The sequence below is a fragment of the Capricornis sumatraensis genome, chromosome 10 (assembly GCF_032405125.1).
Source record: "Capricornis sumatraensis isolate serow.1 chromosome 10, serow.2, whole genome shotgun sequence".
Classification (NCBI taxonomy): Eukaryota; Metazoa; Chordata; class Mammalia; order Artiodactyla; family Bovidae; genus Capricornis; species Capricornis sumatraensis.
In genome coordinates, this window is record NC_091078.1 from 104,629,275 (window position 1) to 104,652,021 (window position 22,747).

The 22,747-nt window shown below is 56.5% G+C and overlaps 1 protein-coding gene across 1 annotated transcript in view; it reads right to left on the minus strand.

The window, feature by feature from the left end:
* RAB7A (RAB7A, member RAS oncogene family) overlaps nucleotides 1-19,288 on the minus strand; it is a 46,407-nt gene extending 27,119 nt beyond the window's left edge. Inside the window, exon 1 of the mRNA XM_068981630.1 lies at nucleotides 19,102-19,288. The gene's annotated coding sequence lies outside the window, so the exon portion shown is untranslated. The remainder of the gene's footprint in view (nucleotides 1-19,101) is intronic.
* Between the last annotated feature and the right edge of the window lie 3,459 nt (nucleotides 19,289-22,747).

Consider the following 22,747-nt stretch of genomic DNA (forward strand, 5'->3'; position numbering starts at 1 on the left):
CTCTGTGCGCGTGCCATATGCGACCCTCGTTATGTGGAAACAATTTCCTCCTATTCCCAGGATTTCTAGTGTTTTCATCCTGAAAGGCTGCTGTCTTCTGCATCAGTTGAGATGATGTTTTCCCCTCTCATTCTGTTAACGTGGTCTATTAACGATCGCTATTTGGTTGTGGAACCAACCTAACATTCCAAGGAATAAATCCAACCAAGGAACAAATCCCACTTGGGGCATGGTACATAAATCCTTTTAATAGACTGCCGAATTAAACTTTTACAGGTATTTTGTTAAGGACTTTTGCACCACTGTTCGTAAGAGATACTGACCGATACTTTCCTTTCTCTTTGTAGTGTTTGTCTGACTTTAGTATGAGAGCCATGCTGGCCTCCTTGGTGGCTCAGAAGGTAAAGAATCTGCCTGCAATGCAGGAGACCCGGATTCAATTTCTGGGTCAGGAAGATCCCCTGGAGAAGACGAGAGCTACCACTCCAGTATCCTCGCCTAGAGAATCCCATGGGCACAGGAGTCTGAAGGGCAACAGTCCACGGGGTCGCAAAGAGCTGGCCACGACCGAGCCCCTAACACTCTCACTTCACTGTCAGTCCTGGCCTCATGGAATGGGCTCAGCACTGTTTTCCCCTCGAGACTACAGATTCGGGATGGACATGTGCACAGGGCTAGATTCACAACGGACAGCCGGCAGGATCTACAGCAGAACACAGGGGGCCTGCGCAGTGCCACGCGGCAGCCCGGCCGGGGGCGTTTGAAGGGATGCGTGAATCCGTGTGGCTGAGGCCCTTCGCCGTTCACCTGGAACCATCTCAACACTGTTCACAGGCCGTACCCCAGTACAAAATGAAAAGTTGGGAGAAAAAGCAGCAACGTCCTCCCCTCTTCAGTATCTGGGAAGAATTTGCGAACTGGTGTCAGTCCTTTACCCGTCAGAACTCACCAGTGAAGCCGTTAGATCCCGGGCTCCTCTCTGTCTGGAAGCTTTCGGTAACCAACTCCATCGCCTAGCTTGACGACAGTACAACCCCTATTCTCTATTTCGTTTGGCAGTTTGTGTATTTCTAGGAATCTGTTTCACCCAGGCTATGCAATTCATTCCTGTACAAGTGTTCCTAGTTAGAATCCTTTTTATTCATAAAAATGGTTAGTTATATCTCCACTTTCTTTTCTGACTTTAGTGATAAGAACCTTTAAAAAATTCTCAGTTAATCTAAAGGGTTTTCTGCTCTGACCTGGACTATTTCCTTCCCTTTTAAGCTTTGGGTTTAAACTGTTCTTTTTCTAGTTCCTCAGGAAGTGAAGTTAGGTTGTTGGTCTGAGATCTTTTTACTGTCAGCACTCATGGCTGTACTTTGCCCCTCAGGACTTCTGTGCCGAGTCCCGTGCGCTCTACTATGTTGTGCTTGCAGGGTCACTGTTCCCAGACCAGGGACTGAACCTAGGCTTCCAGCAGCGAACGCACTGAGTCCTAACCACTGCCAGAGCCCCATCCCTACACAGTTTAAGATTTCTCTTGTGACTGCTCCTTTGGCCCGGCAGTTCTGTACGAATGTGCTGTTTGCCATCTATGGTGTCTGTGGCTTGTCTAGTTTTCCGCTTGTTACTCACTTCTGACTCTCTCTCATTGTGGTCCGAGAGGTACTTTGGGGACTTCCCTGGCGATCGGTGGCTAAGATGTTGCTTTCCAGCACAGGGGGTGCACGTTCCACCCCTGGTTGGGGAGCAAATATCCCACATGCCTCAAGGCCAAGAAATCAAACATAAAACAGAAACAATAACTGTAACAAATTCAATAAAGACTTCAAAAGTGGTCGACATCACAAGAAGAAAGAAAGGTACTTCGTATGACAACCTACTTTTTAAAACCTTCTGAGACTTACTACGGCTCCACATGCATTCTATCGTGGAGAACGAGCGTGCCCACTTGAGCAGAACGTGTGTGCGGGTGGCGGGGGGCAGAGACCCGTGCCTGCTGGACGCGGCCCGTTTACTGAGTCACTCGCGTCCTCCTCGCTCACGGATCTGCTGTCGGGGTCCATCCACCGTCGGCGTCAGCGTCAAAGTCCTCTCCCCTCAGCTCCGTTCACTTGCGCCTCAAGGATCCTGGCGGCTGTGGAGCGGCGTGCAAGCGCCCGTCACCGCTCGGCCTTCTTGCTGCGCCGCGTCTTCTCAGATGCTCTGTCTTGTCAAGCTTTTGCCTTCAAGGTTACTTCCTCTCAGAGGAGTGCAGCTGCCGTCTCTTTTGGTTACGACCTGCGTGAGTCCTCTGCACACCGTTTCACACCGAACTTCTCTCTCTCTTTGGCTCCAAAGTCAGTCTCTTGTGGAGGGCAAGTAAAGGGCTCATGTGTTTCTATCCGAACCGCCACCTGCCGTGTGCCTGGCGAGTCTGGTGCACGCACAGGTGGAGAACCACTAGCAGGGAGGCACTCGCCTCAGTCCTCCCCCCGCTTGCTCTTCACATGCCTCGCCGCTGCTTTGTCCCACGTTTCCTGCACAGCCATCTCTCTTGTTATGGATTGACTCTTAGAGCGAAACACTTTTAATTCCCTTCTCATTTCCTTTCGAGTATATCTCATGGCTAGCTTCTTGTAGCCACGGAATTATAGTTAGCACCCTACAGCGGCAGCAGCTTACCGGGCCGACTCACACCAGCTCAACTTCAGTAACACACAAAACTGTTCCCGTGCAACTCGGAGCCCACGCCCTCTCACTCACGGACGTCACCAAATCACATCTCTGTGCACCGCGTCCTCCCAGAAGATGGACAGCTGGCTTAGTCCCTGAAATCGAGTGGAGACAATAAGGTGAGTTACAGCAGCGCCAGCTTTTCTGACCGTCTGTGTCTCCTTTACCAGATCTTTACTTCTTCACAGGGAGGGCTCTGGGTCACTGTCCAGCGCCGTCCAATCTGAAGGAACTGCCTCACTACAGGCAGGTCTGTGGTAAAGAGCTTGCTCGGCTCTGGCTGCTCTGGAAGCGCTCAGCTTCTCTCTCAGTTCTGAAGGACAGTGGTCCCCATGACAGGTTTCCTGGTTGACAGCTTTCCCCTCTAGATTCTGAACACAGCAACACAGCCTTCAAGGTTTCTGACGAGAAATTCACCAATCATCTTTGATTTTCAGCTCACTGTTTTTCTCAAGATACTGTTCACTTCATCACCATCGAACAGCTAGCTTTGGTAACGGGTCATCCTGTCGGTGTAGCAGCTGGCACAAGCAGAGCACCGGCAGACGCTGCAGGGCTGGCTCCGACCAGCGCCAGACAGCGAGGCTGCATGAGACCGAGCCACACGGACTTCCCGGTGCACCTCAGTTACGCGTGCACCACCCTCTCATCTATTCAGTGTGCAACAGTGTTATGGCTAAGAAAATGTACGTGCCTTTATTTCAAAATACTTCATCACTAAAATCACCAAGCACCCCGGAGCCTCCAGGGAGTTGTGATCTTTCCGCAACAGTAACATCAAACATCACTGACCACAGATCACCATAACACATACAACTAAGTTCGAAATATTTTGAGAATTACCAAAATGTGACAGACATCTGACCTGAGCCAACGCTGTGGAAAAAACGGTGCTGACAGACTCGCTCGACACGGGGTTGCCACAAACCTCCAATCTGTAAAAACGCACTACTTGCCAGGTGCAATGAAGCAAAGTGTGTTAAAACGAGGTAGGCAGGCAGCACTGTCAGCGCAGTTACTAACGGTCAGCACAGCCAGCAGGCGCCCACGGCACAGGGCCGCGCTGAGGCCTCCCTGCTGACGAGGAGGCGCCCGTGGACTACGCCGAGCTCCTCAAGATCGTGGGCGCACGCAGCTTCACCAGGGCGGTGCTGGCCCGGCTGGCCGTCCAGGACATTAAGGAACAGCAGCAGAGCTCCTCCACCTCCAAGGCGCTTTTCCATCAAGGCCATGCCATGAAGGTTTGGGGGATTTAAAAATCACTATACTTATTTTGGCACATGGGTTTAGTTGCTCTGTGGCCTGTGGGATTTCCCCGGATCAGGGATCGAACCCAAGTCTCCTGCGTCGGCAGGCAGACTCTTCACCGCCGAGCCACAGGGAAGCTCTACTTTCATTTCAGGTAAAGTGCAGGTGGCTCTCCATGCTGCCCGTCTCGGCCGCGCAGCGCAGCAGTTCAGCCGCACACACGCAGGTTCCTTCTCGTGCTCTTCTCCACGACGGCCCGTCACAGGATGCTGAAGACAGTTCTCCGTGCGGTACAGAGGACGCCGTTCCCTCACCCGCCCTCTGGACGACAGCCTGAGTCTGCTCCCCGCAAAGCCCACAGCTCCTGCGCTCCGGCGACCACAAATCTGCGAGTCTGTTTCTCTTTCGCAGTTTCTTCTGCTCTGCTCTGACGACACCGTCTCCTCCGTCCTGGGAGCCTCAGGCCTGGGCTGGATCGCGGCTGCCTCGGGTCACCCTCGTCAGCCCAAGCTGGGCCGGGAGGGTTTAGCCCACTTACACTCAGGCTGTGCTCACCCCTCATCAGGCTCTCCTGCCCTCACAGGGAGTCGCTCCGGCTTGCTGGCTCGCTCTCCTGCCGGCTCACGCGGCTCCTAACCCTCCGTAAGCTCCCCTTTCGGCTCCTGTACCCTTCTGTCTCAGAACTGTCTGCTTCTCTAGAATTCCTTTTTCTTGATGCCCTCGTTTGGTTCAGGCACCTATCCCCAATTCCCGCCGCTTCTTTGCCGCGCCCTCCGCTGGCTCCTCGAGCACAGCGACACACTTAGGCCGGCGTCCTCACGCCGCCGCCTCCTCTGGGAGGGCCACACACTGCCGCTTCTCAGTCAGTTCAGCTCAGCCGCTCAGTCGTGTTCGACTTTTTGCGACCCCATGGACTGCAGCACGCCAGGCCTCCCTGTCCATCACCAACTCCCGGAGCTTATTCAAACTCAAGTCCATCGAGTCGGTGATGCCATCCAACCGTCTTATCCTCTGTCGTCCCCTCCTCCTCCCGCCTTCGATCTTTCCCTGCATCAGGGTCTTTTCCAAGGAGTCAGGTCTTCACATCAGGTGGCCAAAGTATTGGAGTTTCAGCTTCAGCGTCAGTCCTTCCAGTGAACGTTCAGGGCTGATTTCCTTTGGGATGGCCTGGCTGGACCGCCTTGCATTTCTTCCTGGGCTTCTCTGTATGGTCTGTAATTTTCTGTTGATGAGAGTCTCGCTGTGGTGTTCTGGAGATCTGTCTCCCTCCCTCCGGGGCTGCTGCCAGCTGGGAGCCAGAAGCGTTCACCCTGAGCACACCACTCGCCAAACCAGCTGCTGTCTCCTCGCAAGGCCTCATCCAGCTGCCAATTCCAGCCATTCTTTCGCTCTGCTGGCCTGGTTGAGGGGCTGCGCCCAGGTTTCCCGTCCCGTCACTTTGCACAGCGTCACTGTGGTCTGCGGTCTTTAAATATCAGTGATTCTGTCCCATTTCTAGACCTTGATCAAACTCATCCAAGCCCCTGAATCACTGCTAACTCTCAGCAGAAAATGCCAGGTACACACGTGCCCTTCCAGCCATAAGGTACGGCGAGGTTTCTAGTGCTGGGGAACCATCAGGATGGCCGTCCTTCTTCAGTGTAGCTCCTTCAGCAGAACTGTCATGACCACAGGGAAGGACGAAGGCAGAGACGCATCACGATCGTGGCTCCAGGCCTCACGCACTGCTCAGAACACTGGAGGCGGACCTAGTGTGAAGAGGGGCGTGGCACAGAGTCCACCTCTCCAGTCCCGTTTCTAGGACAGCTTTCTAGGGCCCGAGGCTGCAGCTGAAATCAGTACTTCCAACTCTGCATCCTAGTCCTAACCACTTAGGAACCTGAGTATTTGCTACAATATTCTGCTTCTTTTGTCCTAAACATCTTTCTGGAAATACACATAAGAAAACAGAACAGTCTCTACAGGGTAAGTATTTAGCTCTCCTATCAGCAACCTTCTTTCTCTAAAGCACGCTTTTTCTGCAGCAGTTACTTTGTATCAATGAGTAACCCACAGGCTACAATGATCGAGAAACTGATGTGGTAACAGCCAGCAAATCCCATCCAACAAGTCCTTCCTCCAGTAACAACAGCCAAATGGCATCAACAACTAACCATCTGTCACCCTGAGTGTGCCGTGAGCACCGCCAAGCAGCGGGGGAAGTGGGAGCTCCTCTGTCACCAGAGGCGGGGACGGCCAGGCCCGAGGCGCGCCAGCACAGCCGCTTCCTCCTCGGCTCCGCAGCAGTGAGCCCGCTTCCTCTCAGGACTGCTGTCAGGCCCTGCCCCCCACCCACCCCCCACCTCCCAAGCAAGTCAAACAGGGTTCACTGCTTTCAGAGCTTCGACCTGACCAGGCTGGGTCGCATCACACCCCCGCTGTTCCAGCTGCAGAGCCTTTCGGCCACAGGGACTGCCGCGATCTCAACATGCAGACGTGGATCGGCTGTGGCGACTGTGGTTAGGGCGAACAGGAGGCCACCACCAAACTGCTCTCAGCCCCATCACGGCACTTCTACCTGGGCTCTCGAATAACCACGCAGCTGAAAAGCGCAGCCCCCCAAGCCCGCCCCACGCTGCCTGCGCGCTGCACTCAGCCCCAGCTCGCCAGACCACCCTCTTCCAGGCCGACCACCACCTCACACTCAGTGAGGTTCAGAACCCAGGCAGCCTGCTTCCAGACTCGACCACAACAACACGCACGGAGGGTCTCAGGTTCCCTTCTCTCCTCCCCTCCAAGACACACGCTCAAAACACATAAATATGCCAGGCAGGGTCACATGGACTATTAATGAACATTCTAAAATGTAGTTAGGTTTTTTTTAAGGGTACAAATTCGGCTTTCACGCTGTTGAGCTGATGCCTACAAACTGTCCTTTTGGTAGTGAAAACAAGCCATCAGAGGGTCCACCATGGTCTCCAGGTGGACAGACTGAGGGACACAGACTTGTTTCCAGAGCTTCCTTCTGGGCCGATACAGGACACCCCTCTGGGACTCCTGGGCACCGCCCCAGCATGGCCACACCTTTTCCAGACCTGACCGCACCCCACCCCAGAAGACCCCTCACCAGGCCTCTCCACTGGGCTAACGTGGGCCACCAGGCTTCCCCCTCCGCTCCCCAGAGACTGCGGGCACCTGTGAGTCTGGAGAGCAGACAGGAGTTCACGTGCACAGACTTGTCAACAAGCAAGAGAAAGAGGGAAGAACTGGTTGACTAGTGCACTTTTTCCTGTCAAAAAGGAAACTTTACCAACTCAGACTTAAAAATCACGAAAATAAAGACTGGCCCAATGGTCTACTCTTTCTCTGTGAAAAATAATTCATAAGAAAAAGCATGTTTTTTTAATGCACTAAAACCCTATATGCCACCCCTGGACAAACAATGAATGAAAAAAGCATTCTAGAAACCCACACGGAGTGCAGATCATGAGATAACTGTGTCTGCTCAGATGCTGCAGGAGACCAGAGGCGGCAGAGTGCAAGGAACACCACGAACACACGGGAGCCCAGCTGCCTGCCTTCCAGGCCATCTCGCAGGTGACTGGGACGCACACTGGGATGCAGCCTCGTGCACGGGGGCTCAGAAGCCACGGGCTCTCCTGTCTGCACAGCAGGCACGCGACACGGGGGTTGGGCCTTCCCTCCCTCCACCAGGCCATCTCGGCAAAGGGCATCCCCTCAACCCGAGGAAAGACTGTCAGACAAACCGACCAAGGACAAGACAAGCGGCAGGAGAAGCACCGATTAGATCAGAAGCAGACGCGCCTCTGGGCACAGCTTCAGCAGAGCTCTACGAAGACAGGCCACTCCGGGCTTATCAAAAGGCATCACGAAGCAGCGAAGCCAGCAGGACAGTGGCCAGGCCCTGGAGACAAAGGCTGGGACTGGGCGTCTAGAGAGACGCGGGGGGGGGGCCGGGGGGGCCAGTGTGCGCGATGAGAAGCTGCTAGCTGGGGAAGAAAGGAAGACAGCGCAGTGAGATGCTGGGTAAGCATGCGCGAAGAAAGAGCTGTCTGACATCACGTTGCACAGAACTCTCAAACATGCTAAGCACCAGGGGAAAAACCAGCACGAAAGGAGAAGGCCAAAGTATAACACAGAATCCAGAACACGAAACAAATCAACAGGCCTGACTACCTAAACCTTCTCCAACCAGACCATCCTAAAGGAGATCAGCCCCGGGTGTTCACTGGAAGGACTGATGCTGAACCTGAAACTCCAGTACTTTGGCCACCTCATGTGAAGAGCTGACTCACTGGAAAAGACTCTGATGCTGGGAGGGATTGGGGGCAGGAGGAGAAGGGGACGACAGAGGACGAGATGGCTGGATGGCAACACCAACTCGATGGACGTGAGTCTGAGTGAACTCTGGGAGTTGGTGACGGACAGGGAGGCCTGGTGTGCTGTGGTTCATGGGGTCACAGAGAGTCGGACACGACTGAGCGACTGAACTGAACACTACAAAAACACAGCGTCAACCAAACCAAGCTAAGTGAAACAAGCCTGGAACACTGCAGCGTGAGAAACGGGCACCTTCTTCCTGTAAGCCAAATAACAAAATAGCTAATCCCCCTTTTACAAAATTTAATCCATTAACCAATGAAATGTAAATGTTAAACAACAAGGCACCTTTAAAACTTTCCCCAGTAGTTACACTGGCAACCACTAAGAAAAGTGACACCTATATAAATAGAATCTTCCAACTACAAACAGCTGACTCCACAACCTTCCTGGGGGCAGGGTAACAACAAGCACCGGATCTAAGGATGCACCATCACAGGATCTTCGGGACACGATCACAGAAGCGGACAGAGACCGAACGACTCTGTTGCGGAGAAGAGGCGGAAGGAACCGCGACGTCCAGAGGACGGCTACACTTTGGTGTGGGCGGTGTGACATGGTCGGCAGAGTGCACGCACCAGGGAAGGTGCCGCGTGCGCAGGGGGCGGTTTCCGCAAGCAGCTGCGGAGCGTGTGTGCTGGCGAGCCCTTCTGGAGGAGAGGCATACGTCTGGAAGCGCAGGCGCCCAGTGATCCAGAAGGGGGACAGAGAACCCTCCCCGAGGCTCCTATGCCACGTCTGTGGTTTAGAAACAAGCCATTTGGGAAGACCTCCCCACCCAGCAGGACGGGAACGAGCAGGGCTCCACAGGGGGCCCGGGTTTTCAAATGGCTGGAAGGGTCTTTTGCACTTCAGCGACGTCATCTTGCAAAAGCCACCACAGGTGAGCAGGAGCCCGAGAGGCAAACCGCGAAGGAGCCTGTGCACAGTCGGGACCCTGTCCGTGGGAGACACGCTCCGAGACTCCAGTGGATGCCTGACATCACGGAGGAGCCGGACCCCTCGCCCAGAGGCCCTTCCTGTGTCTCTAGTCTGATCACGTCTACGTTGGGCACAGGATGCTACCAACAGATTGTACTGAGCGCACGTGAGTGAGGCCTCGCTCAGGACATCTGGCTGCACTGTGCCCTCCGCCCCCCTGTGTGAGGGCAGAGGCCAGCTGCCTGCCTGATGTGGGGAAGGGAGGTGGGCGGCACGGGCCGTGCCCCGACCCACGCTCGGACCCTACGGCAGGACCACCGCGAAGTGAGCTGGGCAGGGGGCCACTGCAGGGTCCAGGCCTGGGGTCTGAGACCTCAGGTGAGGCGGGGCTGGACGGCGTGAGGCTCCATCACAGCGCTCCCGGCAGCAAGCCTTGTCAAATGACCAACGGTTTACTTCTGGAAGCGTCCGTCTAGTATTCTTGGACCGTGGCTGACCGAAGGTAACTGAAACAGCAAAAAGTGACACGGGGAATAAAGGGGGGACGCGGAGCTCTCATTTTGCAGCTGTGGAGACCGAAGCTCAGCAACGCTCTTCAGAGCCGCCCTGCGGCCCTGCTTAAGGAGCCTCTACAACGCCCCTGGCTCCGGTCCACTGATTCCAAGCAAGCTGAGGGATTCACAGGCATGCGCTGCTTTTCAGCCAGGGAGCAGCAGGCGGGGCGGGGGCGGGGGTGGGGTGGGGGGGCGTGGGGGTGAGGATAGGGCCGGGGTGGGCGTGTGCATCAAAAGCCACTTGGGGAATGTGTTTTAGCTGTTTCTTTCGTGGGGCTACCTCCTGGGGGAAACCACAGATTAGTCTAGGATCTGGAGCTCCTGGGAGCCTAGTGTTAGTCCAGGGGTTCCCTGCTGGGGCCCGCAGTCAATCCCTGCTCAGGGAACGCGGGCCTGGCAAGCTGCACGGCGCTCCCCTCCCGAAAGGCTCACTGGTTTAAACAAGCAGTCTAGGGTCTCCGAGAGCAGGTGCAGCACCCACAAGGCCTGTGAGAGACACACACCTAACAGCCACTCGAGGGTCAGCGAGAAGTGAGACTAGCCAGGAAAGCTGAGGAAGCGAGGCTGCGGGAGCCGAGCGAGGCCGCTGGGAGCCGGGCGAGGTAGGAGGCGCAGACGAGCATGGACGAGGGACGTGGCGGGGCCTGGACCGAAGGCAGCAAGAGCGAAGCCCACTCACGGCAGGCAGGTCCGGCAGGCGGGACGCGGTCAGCACCAGGACACAGCCGGGAAGCCGCTGGAGACCGCCGTGCGGGGCCAGGACCACAGGGCACGCGACAAGGACGGGGTGGGCCCACCACTCCCTGCCCCCCAACGCTGTGCTCAGCGCACTGCCAGGCACCCGCGCGGGTTCAGCCCTCCTGCCCGAGGGGACGGAGGGACTCCAAGCGAGGGTGCCAGGTGCCCAACGGCCAGTGGGCCGGGACGGGAAACCACACACCAGGCACCTCGCCGAAGCCAGCGGGTCGACCTCCCCCGCGGCCGAGCACCCTCCGGCCGGGACCCCCGGCAGCGCCCCCCACCGCAGCGGGAGGCTGACGCAGACCCCCGGGAGAGCCGCAGCGAGCACCCTCGCCCGCAGAAAGCGAATGCGAGGCAGTCGCAGTCGCTGGGAGACGGCGGGTCACCCCCGAGTAAGAGCAGCCAGTTCAGTCAGAGCTGCATGAAATCCACTACCCAGAAATTTACACTTCAGAAGAAGCAGATCTGTCAAAGCATCCCTCTTTCCAAAACACTTTTAAATAAACACCAAGGCCAAGTGACCAAATGAAGTCCCTCAGTCATGTCCGACTCTTTGCGACCCCATGGACTGTAGCCTACTAGGCTCCTCCATCCATGGGATTTTCCAGCCGAGAGGACTTGAGTGGATTGCCATTTCCTTCTCCAGAGGACCTTCCCAACCCGGGGATCGAACCCAGGTCTCCTGCATTGTAGGCAGACGCTTTACTGTCTGAGCCACAAGGGAAGTCCTTAAATAAACACACCATATCACTAAAATTCACCGAGGCTGTGCTTCCGTAGGCGGTGTTCTCGTCTCAGCACTGTTGGGGTTAAAGACACGTGTGCCTACCTACAACACACAGCGCTGGCCTGTGATACTGAGCGTGATCTTTCAGGCGGGTCTCTCCTCTGGAAACAGACGCTGACAACTCAGATGTTGCTGCAAGGTGAATGCTAAACTCTCCAAAATGTAAAGAGATTGTGTATATATAGATACATACACATACTTTTTTCCAAGGTGTCATATTCACGTGGAGTCATTTTTCACAGAGTCAAGCTCCCTGGAAAGCAATTCTTGTCACAAGGATTTTGCAGCCCAGATCAACAGACTCTTTAAGGGATGCGCCTGCTGTTCTCAAGGCAGGTGCCAAACTGAGAGCTAAGAGTCCTTATTAAGAGACCAGAATGACAGTGCCCCCTTTTTTTTCTTTTTGGTAAGGCAGACTGGAAAACAGAGAAAGCTACACACACTATTTTTCAATACTTTGAACATCTGACATCAGCTTTAGAGTATCTCAGGCATCCATCTGATAAAACGGCACCCATTAACCATTCAGAAGAGCCCACACGGTGGGCTGGCTGAAGAGGACCAAACCACCTGCTCTGTGTCTTCAGTCAGCACCCCCACACCAGCCCCCGATTTTAATCTGTGCTGCAGGCGCTTCTGACGAAATGTGTCCCTGAAGGCTGAAGCATGCCCTCTGCATTTCAGTCCTAGCCCCACTCATCTCTTAGTGTGTCTTTAGGTAAACACGGAGAAGGCAATGGCACCCCACTCCAGTACTCTTGCCTGGAAAATCCCATGGACGGAGGAGCCTGGTGGGCTGCCATCTATGGGGTCACACGGTTGGACATGACTGAAGCGACTTAGCAGCAGTACCATCAAAGGCACTCCTCGTGGATGACTGAGACACCATCCTCCCTACCCACCAGGGCTGTGCAGGTCAGGGGAAAGAACTATGGCCGAGCCTAGCACTTCAACACAACCCTTCACCGTGTGTGGGGCTCGTCCGCTCCCCACCCGGCTCTGCCCCACCCGGATGGCCACTCCCGAGTCCCAGTGCCACAGCCCCTCACCTGCCCCACCCCCCCCCCCCCCCCCCCCCCCCGCTCCCTCTAGTGCCCTCCAGGGGCTCTCCCAGCTCCCCCTGCGAGGCACTCTCCTGGACGTCTCCGCAGCACCCTCTGACCCAGCCACCAGCCTCTTCTAACGTTTCTGGGACTGGCATCTGTCTCGTTTCTACAACGACTCGGAAGCCTCCAGCGCTTTTCATTTGATCGTCCCCACAGCTGCCAGCCGCGCTTTGTTGTAGCAGACAATAAAACCGCGTTGAGTGAACACAGGACGCGCGACTTATCATTCAGGGAGGCTATCCGTATTCATCACTGGCCCAGAAGCAAAACTTACATGCTACAAATAGCAACCCAGTGTGCAAAGTTAGAACCGGAGCTATTACCAAGCTACTGAGCAGTATTTCAAGGCTCATCTTGGAGCCGTGACTCACCCCTGCCCTCAAGGTGGGTGTGGGGGAGGGGAGGGGCAGCACTGCCCCAGCGACCCCAGGTCCACAGCCAGCACTTGGCCCGAAAGCTGCGGGCCCAACACCAGGACCGTCTAAACGCTCAGTCAGAACACGCCATGCGGGCCAATTCCGCGCATACACACGCGGGAACCCAGTGTTTTAAGGACACGCATGTCAGGCCAACGAAGAGCCCTCCTATGGCCACCTCCACACGCAGGGGTGCGCTCTGAGGCAGCTCCACCCCCAGGAGCGAGTCAGGGGATAACTGCAGAAGCGCCCACGGGCCAGTACGGAGGGCTGCCTGCTCCCCTGCTGAAGCCACTCTCCTCTTCTCTCCCCTGTGGATTCAAGAAGCATTCACAAGAGGCACTCTCAAATTCTGACGCAATTGGTTTCAAAAACAACCTCCCCACCCGCTCAAGGACAGCCCATGCCTAGTACTGGACAGGGGTGCAATGCCAGGACCCCAGGGGCAAAACGAAGGAAGTCAGCAAAGACGCGGAGCATCTGGCGCCCTGACACACGGCTGGTGGGCGCGGAAGCGGTGGGACTGTGGGAACCCAGCGACTCCACCACAGCGCCGCACGCACGGGAACAGCTGAGCCGGGCCCCCCACGCTCCAGCCCTAACCCCGCCGCCTCAAAACGTCCAACCGCGGCCGCAGCGGGGCACGGAGCCCTTACGGGGGAGGGCAGTTAGGCAGAGGGCAGCCCCAACGGACCTAACCGGGGTCCTGAGAAGAGGGGTTAGGACGCAGACCCCTACAGAGGAAAGACAGGGTGAGCGAACAGGGACAAGACGACCCCCACAAGCCAAGGGAAGGGCCTCCGCCAGCACCTCGCACTTGGACTTTCAGGCTCCGAAGTTAAGAGACAACAAATGGTACAGTGGCCCAGCAACCTCCAGACACGCAGGCTAGAGCCCAGGCTTTCCGCTCCTCAGCACTGACGGAACGGAAACGTGCACACACGTCCACCAGCAGACAGACCCAGGACTGCTCACGCGGAGGTCTTCTTGGCCACTCCTCGCGCCATGCGGGGCCTCACCCCCTGGCCAGGGGTGGAGCCCGGGCCGCCTGCAGCGGCAGTGTGGGGTCTTAACCGCGGGAGCGCCAGGGGGCTCCCAGGACAGCACTGCTTCTAACAGCCACACACTACAGGCTACCCAGACGCTCATCAGGAAGGCAACAAACACATCAGGGTGTGTGCGGGAAGAAGCAGTCGCGGGCAATGGAAACGGAGTCGGGACTGCCCCCAGCAGAAAGCCCGCCGGCAACACGGACTCAGACAGAGACAGCAGGGCACCCGGTGCGGGACTGACGCAGACCCGGCCGGAGCCGGACCACAGCGCCCAGACAGGAAGAGAGAGCCGGCGGGCGCGGGCGCAGTCCACGGGAACCCTCCCAGCTTCTCTCTCATCTGCACGCGCTTCATTCGTCCCGCTGCAAACCCGGAGTTCAGTAAAATACAGAAATGGCAGCTGTTAACACCTTACTGGCACACTGGCACCACAGCAAGCCAACCTCACCAGCCAACCGGACTCATAGGGCCTGCCCTTGCTGCCATTCCACAGTCAGAGTGCACAGCTTGTCTCCTGACCCCAGCTCCCCTCCCACCTGTCAGAGGGGCCAACCAACACCATATTACTTTCTCACACCATCTCTTTAAAACTCAATCTCATTAAAGGAAGGCATTAAAATATGCGTTCATGAAAATAAAATTACCAATTAACACTCTGGTCTTCCTCTGGATAGTGAATTACATCTTTCTCCTTTTTTACTTCTGTATTTTCCTAGCTTTCTTTCTTTTTTTTGTTTTAAGAAGTAACTAGTTTAATAATCAGCAAAAGAGAGATGTCACTTTAAATAAAAAGTAGAGCTCCCCTGGTGGCTCAGACGGTACAAGAATCTGCCCGCAATGCCGGAGACCCGGGTTTGATCCCTGGGTCCTGAAGATTCCCTGGAAAAGGGCATGGCAACCCACTCCAGTATTCTTGCCTGAAAATCCCATGGACAGAGGAGGCTGGCAGACTACAGTCCACATGGTTGCCAAGAGTCAAGACACGACTGAGCAACAAGCACTTTTCACTGGAGGAAGGATAACGTTTTTATAAGGAGTCGAAAGCTGAGGGCTTCAGAGCAATCGTGAATAATCCAAAAGCCAGGCTGAGGTGTCAGAGCCTCAGTGTGTTCCGAGAGAGCCCGGCCAGCAATCAAGTGGCCGGGCCTCCTGAGCCCGCAGGACAGCTTCGAGCACCAGCTGAAAGCCTGTGGAACCGTAAACACTCCCCAGACACTAAGGAAATAACACTGCAAGACGAGAATCGTGTAGCAAAGTTTCTACAAAAATGCTCCTCAGCAAGCATCCACAGCAAGGCACAGGTCAGGGGATTTCAGCAAGTCTCCTAACCTGCAGGCTGCCCGGGCAACCCTGAGTGATTTCCGGGGCCCCCGGCCGGGTAAGTGCCCAGAGAACTGTCAGCAGCCTGACTAAAAACCGCATGTAAAGGGCACCGACTTTCCCGAAGTTCTGTGCTGTTATGATCAGGCTTCTAAAAGGTTAATTCATAGTAGCTTTGTTGTGTACTCGCAAACAACTCAAATGGAAATCAATTTAAAAAAATTAAAATTGCAGACAAGAATGGGAAACCAATGGTGTCCGCAGGGTAATGTTCCAATGACTCCCTAGCAGAGCTGGGTCGGGCCAGGAAGGCCAGTAGCAAGCAGAAAGCCGCTCACACCTGACAGGGTGGGGAGACCGAGGAAGGCGGCTCTTGGCACCCAGCGGCAGGTCCACACGCCAGCCTCGCCAGGCCCCCAGCCCCTCACAGGCCTCCTCGGAGCTGCTCTGCCGGACAGCGAGCAGTCCAGCGCAGCCAGGAAACGGACGAGGGACTCAGACTGCTCTCCTCGGCAGCGATGACATCACCAAAACAGAGCAGCCGGGCGAGGCCTGCGATCCCTGCATCAAATGCTGCATCTCCAGGCAGGGCTCGGCCAGGACTGCGTGTCACCCCTGGAACCAACTGCCGAGCTCGCTTCCTCCCCCACAGAGGCATTCTGCAAGTAGCTATTCTTAAATTTGTTTTTGAAATCACAGCCTGGAGTACTGAGATTGAAACTAGTGGGAGGCGGCGCTCAAGAGCCTGCTCTGATTTCCCCACTGCACGGCTCTCACCTTTGACTCACAAGCCACACTGACCACAGCCACCATTAAGAAGCTTTAAAACATGAATGCGAACTATTTTTGTATTTAATGCCGTACATGGGAAGGAAAAAACAGAAAACAGAGGGAAGAGACGAGAGCCAATAACTGAAGACATCAGCACACTGCAGCAAACTGCAGACAGCAGCCCCAAGTTCCGAGGCGGCATCCCCGGGTGTGCCTGATCACACGCAGGAGTGGACGCTGGCATGCAACGGTGACCCTACACGGGAGACGCAAGGCAAAGTTCCGAGGCGGCATCCCCGGTGTGCCTCATCACACGCAGGAGTGGATGCTGGCAGGCAACGGCGACCCTGCACGGGAGACGCAAGCCAACAGAAAGCCAGGAGCTGCCAAGTGGGGTGGGGAGCAGGGAGCTGACTTCCAGACGCCATCAGCGCCGGGGGGACCCCCACCTGGGCCTGGCTCAGGGCTCCTCCTGACTGCCCCAGGAACACGCTGCCTGTACAGCTCCCAGTCCAGCGACTGGTCCAGTTCTCCTCAGTCCCATGTGAACTACTAGGTGGAACGAGACGACTCCAGACAGGAGTCATGACAAATATTTAGGTCCCATTTCGGAGAACAGTTCGTGAAACGATAGTCCCGCGCATGGGATCTGGGTTCGCCACACCCTCACACAGAAACACCGACGCCAAGTCAAAGGGCAAGTATATACCTCGTGCAGGTCCCTTTGGAAACTTATTAACAGCTGATCAAATAACCAAACCCCCTTTTGTTTTTTCTTTCTTTGGTGGTAGGGTAAGGAATTGGATCCAAAGCCACACTTTACTATAAAGCAATGGTCTTTGATTATGGGGTTTGTTGGGGGGGGGGGGGTGGCTTAGACTTGTTTGGCACCAAAAAATATTTTTGCCTCAGGAGACTGCTTACAATTACCTGGAAAAATGTACCGATAAAGCTATTTTTAGAGTGTCCACTACATCCCACTCCCCCTTCTGCGCGTTCACTCCTTTAACCCTACAGCAAACGCAGATGCCCCTGTGAGCCAAGCGGAGACAGAGGGCTGGTGGAGACGCGGCGGCGGGAGTCACCCGGGGCGGCCCTGGCGCATTAAACCCGTGCTGGCAGCCGGAGCAGCTGCCTCGGCCCCACAAGAGTATCTCTGCTCAGAGCCCCCAGCAGCTAAGGCCTGTCCTGGAAGGTTCTCGCGACACAAACTCCACGTGGAGTGAACGACAAATGCCCCAGGGCAAAGAAGAGCAAGTTTAGAGCCGAACGTTACTCTCCAAACACATGACCAGCTAGAAGCTGCGACATCAGCTTCTACACATCCTCTTCAAAACCAAACCAAACCAGGTGCTGCTGTGCAAAGTAACAAAGCCTTCAAGTCAGGGCAGGACCCCATGCTGTCCAGATTGCCACAGATGCCCTTGCTGAGATGAAAAATAACTCTCCCTTATGAAATATCTCAACGTCCACAGTACCGCCATGCCGTGCCACGAGAGAATTCCTGGCCATGATCACTCACCAGTTTTAAAGTCCTTGAGGACAGCAACCAGACCTCTCTCCCTGAGTCAATACTCAGCCATGCCTGACACTCGGTAGATACTGAAAACATCTGATGAATGGATGAAAAGCCACTCGTCACCACCACTCTGCTCCAAACACAAACAATAGTTATGGCTACCACGCAGATTACTCATTTCAATATATCAGACCGGGTAACAAAAAAAAAAATCAGACTACAACAAGGTAGGAGGCACCAACTTCTAGCCTGGACAGGACCTTCAGGGGAAGTACTCAGGACTCACTTTCCAGCTCTTAAGACTCAAAACTGAACAAACTCTCCTAAGTCTGAAGAGAGAAGTGCACTAACAGGAGACTTTATTAATCCATGGATGAGAAGTCATGCGGGGAATCAGCTGCTTCAGTCACAAGGAAGAGACAAGAGCCTGTTCTTTTGGAATCTAAAGAGAAGATACAGTTTTTCCAACAGTAAAGAACCAACTGGCCCGACACCCATGCACTAAGGCTTCAGGAAAGGTCCACACACAAGATTGCCAGCCCAACTCACCTGACTAGAGACCAAGGTGACAAAAATTTTCAAACCTCAACAACTCTACTAGAATTTTAGAGGTCCCAACTGACTGGCGCGACACTACAAAAAAAAAAAAAAAAAAGGGCATTATAACTCACAACTGAAAACGGAATATGTTGTGGTTTTAAGGGAGAACTAATGCTACCAGAGAAAGTTTCCAGCGTCACATCCCCAGAAAGAAAAGACGCCGAGAGAGGCAGATACGGGGGGCAAGAGACAGATGACAAGCTTCAGGGACCCGCTCTCCGGTCCGCGACCTTGGGCCAGTGCCTTAACCTCGCCCATCTTCGATTTCGCTATCTACCAGTGGATACGGCGATGTACTTGAGAAGGCTGTGCTAAGAATCAAATACAACAATCGGTGGAGAGATCTTGCCACGCCGCCCGACAGACAGTAAGCACCCCAGTGTCCGCTGTCTTTATTCTCAATCGCCCAGTTTCGCGAACCATTTCTCGCCGGGAAGCTCGGGCTCAACGTACAGGCGGGCCCCGCCGCGGTCCAGACCTAACACGGCGCAGCACCCGGCAGCGGTTCGCCCCCAGCAACTTTGCAAACTTCTTCCAGGCTTCCCCGCGACGCGTGTAAGAGAAAAAGCTCCGCGTCCCGGGAGCCCGCGGCCCCCGGGGGAGCTGGGGGCACGTGACCTGCTCTCCGCCGGCTCCCGGCGTCGGGGATTCTCGGCCGGCCTGCCGCTAGGCGCACGGGACTGGGGGCACGCGGCTCGGCCTGGCGTCGGGGCGGGGTGGGCGGCGCCCCCGCGGCCGGCCGGCCGGCCGGCCACCGCCCGGGCGCGCAGACCGGGCCGCTCCGGCCGGCCGGCCCGCGAGGAAGGCGTGCGCGGCGCCGACCCGAGTCGCGGCCGGCCGCGGTCACACCCGGCCACCCCTCGGCTGGCCTGCCGCCGGGCCCGAGGGCGCGGGGCCCCCGCGGGGCCGGGCCGGGCCTGCCCGAGACGAGGACGGCTCGCGCAGGCGACCGAGGCCCGGGAGGGGGATGGGGCCGGGCCGCCGCTTACCGCGGCCGCTCCGCTGGGCTCCGGGCCGGGCGCGTCGCGAGGGCTCCGCCGAGGAGGAGACGGGGGGGTGACCGGCGCGCGGGGAGGTCCAAGCTGCGGCTCCTGCGGGCTCCCGGGCCTGTCCAAGCCTCCAACGCCGCCGCCGCCGCCGCCTCGGGCTTTATGGCCAAGACTCCGGCTCCGCTCCCACTTCCGCCACCGCCGCCGCCCCGAACGGAAGTACCTGTCACGAGACGCTCGACGTCAGGGCTGTGGGGGCGGAGCCCCACCTCAGCCGTGCGTCACGTTCCGCCGGCCCCGGCCCCGGCCCGAGTCACGTGGTACAAACATGTCTGCCCCCAGTGGCTGCGGCCATCTTGGAGGCCCCGCCGGGAGCAGGGCGGCGCCATGCTGGACCCACGCACCGAAGCCCCAGCCCCTAAGCAGCTCCTCATCAAAAAGAGCGAGGAAAGGGAACCCCGAGAGCTTCGCGGAGGGTGGGGCGCCCCACCCCGCTCTAGCTCCACGTGCACACCGTAGGAGCTGCTCAGAACTCCGGCTCCGTCTTCAACAACATGCTCCTATCAGAGCCTTGTCCTGCGTTGGTTTCTGCAAACTTCGTTCTTTCGGTTGCTGGGTACAATAACTATGGAATCATTCTTGATTACTGGAGTGGGCTGAGTAGTGACGCCCCAAAAGGTATGTCCACATCGTGGAAGCTGTGGGTGTGATCTGGTTTGGAAAAAAGTGTATTTGAAGGTGTAATGAAGGATCTGGAGATGAGGCCTTCCTGGATTACCTTCTTTTAAGAGATAAACCAAGAGGAAAAGGCCACGTGGAGATGGAGTGGCCACAGTCCAAAGGATGCCAGCAGCAAGGGGTGGGGGCTGGTGCTGAGTATCACTTTTGTATTTCAGAGAATCTATTTCGGTTCTAAGCCACCAGCAGTTCCAGGACACTAAAGCTGTCTCTCGGACCCCTCATCCACAGCCTTTGAAAGATACCCGGAATGGGACCCCTTACACTCTCTGCCACCACCACCTGCTCTGAACCACCATCCTTTCTCACCTGGATTACGGCAACAACTTGGCTTCCTGCTCCCACCCCATTCCCGATCAAGCATCAACACAGCGGTCAGAATAACCTGTCATTCTCCTGCTCAAACTATTCCCATAGGTCAGAATAGAAGCTAAAGGCTTTACAACCAGAAGGTCCTATCCTGGGCCTTCTCTGGGGGCCCAGTGGTTGGGACTCCCCACTCGCGATGCAGGGGCCTAGGTTCGCTCCTTGGTGACAAAACTAAGAATCCCACATGCCAGAGCTAAGGCTTTGTGGGCAACCAAAGATTCTGCAATAACGATCAAAGATCCTGCATGCTGTAATTTGGGCCTGGCACAGCCAAATAAGTAACTTTTTTTCTTTAAGTGTGACGAGGAGAAACACAGCAATGGCAGTGGGTAGGGAGTGGCCCCAGCCTCCCTGTCTCCCAAAATCAGGCCGCTTCCTTGTCTGCCTGGTTTGATGCTGAGATTCCAATGCCTGGCACAGTGCCTGAGTCGTGACAGGTACTCTGAGTATTCACTGAGCGACTGATAACTCCGTTCCTCTGCCGTCTCCCTAATTCTCTCCTTTCACACTAGGAGCTCCCACCACTCCCTTGAGACTAGTCCAGCAAGATTATATTAGTAAACATGCAGTCATGGTGCTGTATTTCAGAAGGTAACCCTACCTGCTTTAACAGTAGGCCTCCAAGGAGTCAGATTTCAAACAAGACATAAGTAGGTGGCTCTCCTGCACATGCAGACGTGGGCGACCCCGTAGCCACACTGTTCACAAGGGGCTTGTCACTGTGTAGAGAGCTGGGAGCAGGGGAGGAGCTCCATGGAGATGGCACACCTGCTTCTTGAACACCTGGGCGCAGGAGTGACACACACCACCTCTGCTCACATTCCTCTGGTGAGAGCTAGTTGTGCTGCACACCTGGATACAAGGGGACCTGCAAAATGGGGCGACAGGCGAGGCGCCAGCTGTGCGCTCCGGAAGAGGGAGGCGCTCCTGGCCACGAGCTGTCTCCCCTGCCGCAGACACAGCGTGGAGAACACTGGACGCCAAGGACTGCGGGTGGTGCAGGAGAAACTCATGAGGTTGTCCAGGAGATGGAGTAGCCAAGGAGGGCTTCCCAGAGGAGGTGGTACCGGGGTGACTCAGGAGGGATGAATAAGAACCTGCTGGGCCAAGAGGAAGGTGACTACCCTGGAGGGACGGCTGTGTGCAAAGGCTCAGAGAAAAGAGAGCATGTCATAACTCGTTCCAGAAATTGCTGACCGGTTGGTGTTCCTGGAGAACAGAGTTGGAGGGAAGGAAGCAGGAGCCGAGAGGAAACTCATGCGCAAAGGCCGGCTGGTGGTGTGTCCCGAGTGCCTTTGATCCCGAGGTTGATGGAGCCTTTTCCTGTTTTCCTGCTATTGACAGTCCAGATCCACAATTGAGGGTGAAGAGTGTGGAGGAGCTGACATTTAGGAGGACTGGGACACCGGCTAAGACGGGTGAGACCCGGCCCTGTGTCGGCGCAGGCGGAAGCGGCAGGACTGGCCCCGCCACCCGGCTCACCTCCTCCCCCACGGCACCGCAGAGAGGGGAGAGAGAGTTCACGGGGCCACAGGGCCGCTGGGCATCACTGCGCTGCCCCCCACCCCGGTTACCCAAGTGAGGGGGCTCTGTGAGACTTATAGCTGGGGTGAGGGGAACAGGACCCAGGGGACTCTCCTTTCCTGGGGAATCTCCGAGTGGGTCCTGCCCTCCACCCCCTGGCAGGGGCAGGAGAGTACTCTGAGAGGAGAGGGGGCTACAGGCTGGCTGCTTGCACACCCGCCTGGCCTGGGCGAGGCCGCCCTGTAGGCTTTTCCTGGAGTCAAGAGGTCGGTCCAAAGGGGAGCAGCTTAAGCCACTGTATCAGCGCGTCACTGCAAAACAAAACACCCCCAAGCCTAAGTGCCAACAACCTGCACTCATCTCTTATCTCCTGCCTCCCATGGACCAGGAGGTCAGACAGTGGGTCGTGAGCGTGACCCCTGGATCCTCCATGCTGCCGGGGCCACGGCAGAGGGACTTGGCTGAGGGACGAGCGGAGGGTTCGCCTGGGGCTGGCTCACACAACGGTGACCGGTGCTGACACGCGCTTCTCTCCACTCGGCCTTTCCACAGAGCTGCTCACATCCGCACAACGTGGCAGCTGGCTTCCGCCTGAGCAAACCACCCAAAAGGCCAAGGTGATGCTGCAGTCTCTGACACGTCCCCCGTCATCTCCTCCACAGAGCTCGGGCTCACGCGGGGTAGCTCTGACTCACTGCGCGAGGACCACGGAAGGCCGCGCACCCCTGGCGGGAGAATCGTGGGCTGTCATGGAGGCTGTGGACCGCGGCTCTCTTGCTGGCCCTGCGGCTGGGAGGGCTGGCCGGGGACGGGCACCCGAGGAGGAGGAGCTGGAGGGGCTGAAGAGCTCTGGCCTGGCCAGCCCTACCCTCCCGTGGACCCAAGCGAGGGGAAGGCCCTCGGGGCTCTGTGGGCAGCTCGCCCGTGGCCCGTGTGCAGCGCGGGCCCCGCAGGTGACGGGGCTCCCAGGGAACGACCTGAAGGATCGGTTCAAACGACGCCCTTCCCCCACGGC